This window comes from Thalia democratica, chromosome 2, assembly GCF_965202585.1.
Source record: "Thalia democratica chromosome 2, ktThaDemo2.hap1.1, whole genome shotgun sequence".
In the NCBI taxonomy this organism is placed as follows: Eukaryota; Metazoa; Chordata; class Thaliacea; order Salpida; family Salpidae; genus Thalia; species Thalia democratica.
Window position 1 is genome coordinate 67,476,295 of NC_139166.1, and position 6,579 is coordinate 67,482,873.

Below are 6,579 nucleotides of genomic sequence, written 5' to 3' on the forward strand. Positions count from 1 at the left end.
TTGTTTTTAAAACTTAAAGCAAATTAAAAATTGAACTTTGTTAAGTAATTGGTTTGTATTTAGTATAACTCAAAAATAAGTTTTGAAATATTTAAGCAAACAAGGTTATATCATTTTATTAAAAACAGTTTTAGTTTGAAACAAATATTGACAAATACATCGCATTTCATTATAGAATAAATTTTTTTAAACTATTTTCAATTACTGTTGTGTTTACCTAAGTTATAGAATATATAATACTATATAATAATAAAATAATATTAACATTTATTAAAAATTGATAATAGATACGTCATGATGAGTTTAAAAACAAAGTGTGAAATAAATACTGTTTAGATAAGAATTTAGTAAAATTAAATAAACAAGACTTTTTAAGCATAAGTAAGTTAATAGAAATTAAAGGTGGTAAAAGGGTATTACAATAGAGTATATACATAGTATTAAGTTTATATAAACGTAAATAATAACGATAAATAGGTTATGAGTAAAATATTATTATCAAAATTTAGTTAATATAGTTATATAAGAGGAATTTATTATATTTACACGCACAGCAAAAAAGGTTAAACAATCTAAAAAAAATCTTAAACTTAAAGTTTTTAAAAAGTCTTAAAAGTCAAAAAAATATATATAACTACTAAACATTTTGGCATAATTTATAAAGAAAACTTTACGTTGAACCTTATTAGTTTAATAAAATGTTATGTCAGTTTATTCCTCAAAAGTTTGGAACTAAATGAATTTATGTTTATTAAGATTAGTTACTAAGTTGTGGAAGTTTAAGGTCAGATCAGTTATATTTAATTAAAAGGTTTACAGTTTATTAAAATATTAAAACATTATAAACAATTATAAAACTTTTCCAAGAGTTTGAAGTATACCAAAATATAATGTTTACTTGGTAATGTTTTTACTCAAATACTACTAATTAGTAATTTGTTTATTTAATATATTCTGCAATTAGTAAATTGCAACTTAATGACACTACACAACAAGTTTGAGTTACTATTGAGTACTATTGTTTTATAAGTAAAACCAAAAAGTAACTTTTCAAACTTAAACTTTTAATTTAGTTACAAATATGTTTTCATAACCACTTTCCTTTATATTATTGAAAGTTAAAGTTTTATATCATTCATTTTTATCATTAGTAAAAATTTAACATTTTCCATAAAGTTGTCTTAAATTTATATAAAATAACATAAAATAAAAGTCATTAAACTTTAATTTATATTTTTCTTTTAAAAACTTTGTTTTAGTAGAGCAACTATTTATTTAAGTTCAGCGTTAAATACATATGTTTCAAGCGGTCAGCTAAACACAGATTTGTATCAGTCGATTACTTTTTAACAAATATATAATAATTGTTTAATTTTAATAATTTATTTTTAACTTTTTTTGTGTAGTTAGTTTTATATTTTTTGATATCTTTATATAAATATTCTTAAAACAGTATAACATAGTAAAACATAGTTTTCCACAGCCGTAAGGATCTTCGTGCACCAGGTTCTAGGACTAAATACTTTGAACGCTTTTTTATCATTCAACTATCTTTTATTTAGTTGAATTTTGATAAAAGTTAATCAATTTTTAAAATTATTCAGCATAACAATATACATCTTCGATGCAATAAACTTTTTTACTAGTATGTCATTTTGATAATACTGACTTAAAAATTAAAAAAATACGAAAGTTCAGTCTATGTACATAGTATTTCACCAGAAATAAAAAAAATTAATTATATTTAGTTAAACTCACTTACCCTAGACATCAATAACCAATGCTAGTTTTACTATAAGTTGGTAATTACTATCTTGCATAACAAAACAGCATTTAACCACTGACGCACGAATGAAAGTTGTATTACAGTGTACGGTAATTTTACCAACTAAAAACGCATTAGAAAAAGGTCGTTTAACATGGTTTAACAAAACAAAAGCTTTAAACATCAATTTCACATTTGTCGCATGGTTTTCAATTTTTTAACAAACAACAGCAAAGCTAAAAGGAAAAAATAAGCAAAATTTCTCAGTGTACAAACAGCGGCGTGGTAATTTACAAAAGCAAAACATTTGACAATTCACAATGAAAGTGTTGCTTTTCATAGCAGTCTTGTCAATCTTAACAAAAAGCGCTTTCGCTCTCAAATGCTGCCTCGGAGTTTCCATCAACGCCTTCTCAACTTCGTGCAGAATCAACACGACTTGTGTAGAGGGATCCAGGTGTACCAGGTACGAAACTTCGGGTTTTGGTTTTGACGTGGTTGCAAGAGGTTGTGGGGAAAAGGAGTCATGCGGGAATATCATAGAAGGTTGGGAATATACTAGATATTTTCAGCACCATCTTGTACCCATGTTACAAAGCATTGAGTTTCCGTCTGTTGAAGTAAAGTGTTGCGACACTGATTATTGCAATGGATGCGGTTTTTTGAAAAGGAACATTTTTGTTTTGGTTGTTTGCGCTATTGTAGTTAAGTTCGTTGTCTAAATTTATTGAGTTGAAAAGAAAACATTTTTATTTTCAAGCTTAGCAACTTTTAACAATACAAGTTTTTTTATAATATATAAAGTTTTAATATATAATATATTTTTTTCTTTAACAGAATTATCGCTTTTCAACTGAAATTTATAGAGTTACAATGCGGAGTGTTTTGTACAAATTGATAGTTTATACTTATAACTTCTGTACTTTTAATTTAGTTATTTAACAAATAAGATAATCCTTCAAAGTTATTTAAATTTTTATAACTGTTACAGAACAAAATATAATCTACTTTATTAATAGTTCTTTAGTTATTTTAACAAGTCAGTTATATTTTTCAAAAATTTTTTTTTCTACCACATCAATATTTTTAAAATAAAAGTCGTCATATTTTAACGACTAAACTTGGTATGTTTTTGTTTCATTAATAAGCACTGGTGTTTATACTCAAATAAAAATTGATTTAAAAATTCTTTTTTGTATACAATAGTATTTAGTCAAGAAATTTAGATACCAACAAATTCAACTTTAAAATGTGTTTTTATAGAATCTACCACTTCAAAGCTTTAAAACTTAAAAACAAATTAGAAACGACTTTAAACTATATGAAAAAATATTGAATATTGTTATTTTAATATTAATAAGTTTTTTCTAGTATTTAAAACCTTAAATCAACTCCAAGTCAATAAAAATAGAGAGTTGTCGATTAGTTGTGTTTATAAATAGAAAATACAAACGACTTCTTTATAAAACAAAACAAGAAATTAGCTTAATTACTCTTTTTTATGAGTAAGCTTACAAACGTCTACTAGTAAAAAGAGCTTGTGTATAGTTTGTAGCATTAGTTTAGAACCGTTTATTATGAGTAAAATGTCTTTGAATTGTTTTTTATGTAATAAAATTTTCACAGCAATTATTTAAGTTTGTTAACTTCAACTAAAATGTGAACTTCTTATATAATTAGCAATATAAAAATTTCAAAACAATAAGTTTACAATTTACATTAAACATCACCAGTTTGCATAAAATGATGTATCTTTAATTTACAATTTTTTATAAGTATAAAAACTACTTTTCTAATGCAGTACGATGTGTAACCTTTTGATTTAAATATCTTGTGTATATAATACATTTATTAGTAACATATTTTGAATTTATTTAAAGTACTTCTTATATGAGTGTAATGTATAAAAATTAGCTCGAAGTAATGTTAAATACGTTTACATGTAAGTCAATTTATTATTTTAGTGCATTTAAGTCTATGTGTTTGTAATTCTATATGTTTTTTATTCTTATTCTACAACAGCGTTACTTTAAACAAAACCTAAAACAAAAAAAATCACTTTAGTACAAATTTTTTTAAATTAGCGTGAATTTTTTTATTATTTCAATAACTGTTGCTGTCTCAGTAACTAAATATTAAAAAAAAAAAACAGTTATGTTTCTACGTTTATATTTATAATAATTATTTTTTATATGAAGTATATTTTTGTTATAAAGCAGTAACTTATTTTATTTAGTTTAAAAATATATACTAATTGTATTCGAAATTGGATTTAAGTTTTTTTCTAAAACTAAAAACTTTAATTAAGTACTTAATCTATTTTCTTTATATAAACATTTATACTTTTTTTGTGTAATAAGTGTTTACACACCTTTATAACAACTTCTAAAAAAATACAATACTAAGTTTAAAAAAATGTATTAAAACTTTTACCTAAAATAAGCTTAACTTTTGCTTAAAAAAATCAAAACAATAATAAAATTAACACAAAAAACTAGTAAATAAAAGTATAAATTCAAAGCAAATGTCGTTTTCTTTAGTACAATTAATTTTTAATGTTTTTAATGAGGTGAAAATTTTTGTTTCAAATCTTTATATAAAGTTAGTTGTTTAAAAGTTATTTTAGTACTTTGAAACATAAAAAACGAAAGGAAAAGTTTTGTCCCTACAAGGAACATTGATGAAGAAGCAACCGCGTAAAATGCGCAAAAGATATCAGTTAATTCAAAATTAAAAAGACATATTATTAAATTGAACAAATAAAGTTTAACTAAGAAAACCATAACAAAATATAAATAATGCAAACATAACAAACTGTTTTTTTGAAAGGTTAGTCTAATATAGTAAATCTAATACTTTTAGCAAGTCTAATAAAAAATACAATTGTGGTATATGCTGTTTTTGAATGAAATGTTTGTCTAAAAATATGTTTACCGTGTGGTTTAAGGGTGCGTTACTCCTCCGTGTCCTGTAATTCAGTTTATCATTTTGCTAGTTATTGTTCCTAGACCTACTCAAATCGGCAGAAAGATGACAATGTTTTACCATCAGGAAAATCTTAAGGTAAACTTACACGGTCGTTTTCGTACTTTGAAAAAATATATATTCGTGCTTGTTTAGTCTAAAAAATTTAAAACTAAAAAAACTTGAAAGATAAGAATTACTTGATATTAACAATAAATTTGTGCAAAAACTTTCCTTTAAAGTAAGAAACTTTACTACAATATTAATAAAATAAAAAAAGCAGCTGATATACTTAAATATTTGACTTTCCAATATAAATTCATAGAAAATAATTGATTAAAAGTATCAGTCTTTTTTTTCGAAAAAAAGTTGATGTGATTAACCAAACAAAAAATATTTTTAATGTTTTGATATTTTTTTTAGTTGTAAATTACTGGATCCAGCCTTTTTATCATGCAGATCCGAATAAAGCTGGATACAAACTTTAAAAATTGATTCTGAACCAACCGGGTCCAAATTTTAACAATAGATCCGGATCAAGCAGATAACTAGTTTTTTTTTTAAATGTTATACACATAACAGCAAAAAAAAAAAACTCACACAAACTAGTGTGTTCGAAAATATTTTTTAAAACTACACTAGGTAAACATTTTGGAGTTTGTGATGAATGAAAAGCATAAAAAAGGTCTTTGGCAAATTTGCAAGCACTTTTGAATTGTATTTAATTTAATTTTAATTTTTATGAGTTAATGATGAAGAGGAAAAAAAAGGTCTTTATCATAAGATTGAGAGTTTTGAGCTTGGGGCACACATATTATCTAAAGTTCTAGTTTAGTGTCGACAGATTTCAATCACTGTTAAGGTGAACGGTACAACACATTAAAAACTTACTGGAATTGGGTCCGGACATATCCTAATTTTTAAAAACAGATCTGGATTTGATCGGATTTTAATTTCATGGATATTTTCGATCACTACTTTTTAGTACTGCAGCGAGCGACTTAGAATTATTACCTGTTTGTGAGTTATGCCCTGCTTGACTGACAAATATGGTTTTTACCCTTTTAGTTACTATGTTATTTTACATACTATGTTGCCACTTGGTTGCTCAAGAACATCTTGCATGGACTTTGACCTGAATTTTATGAATAAAATACTACATGAAACATTTTCAATAAACATTAAAATAAAGATCTACAGACATATTTGATCTATATATTTTGTAAAAATATTCTTTTGTAATTTTTTTTGGTTTCAACTTTTAAACTCTTTGATTTTATATAAAGTAGGTCTACTTGTCATAAATATAATATGTTGTTGGTCTTAAATTTTATAGCCTTATATCTTAATTCAATATTATTTAAAGATGAATTTATAAATAAAGTAGAAAGACTAAATAAGTTAATTTATTTACATACTAAGCAACTAATTTTATTTGTTACTTTTTGTTTGGAAGCCATTGTTCAGTAATCTTGTAAAACAATTCTGGATATTTCCATATATGTTATATTTTAATTATTTATAGATTTTTGTGCTAATAAAATCATCAGTCTTAAACTCTAACCTTTCAGAACATTTAAGCTTGAATTCTGAAAATACCTGGATTTTTGAAATTTAGGCCAAAGTCCACCAAAAACCAATTTAGTAAATACCCTTTTTTGGTTCTTATTCTTAATTTATATAGTTTTTACTAAGCTACAAGATGCCTTTTTACAGATTTCAAAAATTCAAAATAATTTTTGAGGTATAGCTGGTCAAAGTCGGAGGCATCAATAGGATCCTTAAGGGAGGCGCAAACTAAAACTGCAAATAACTAGAAACCACTAAAATCTATCTCCTCCTACGTTTTT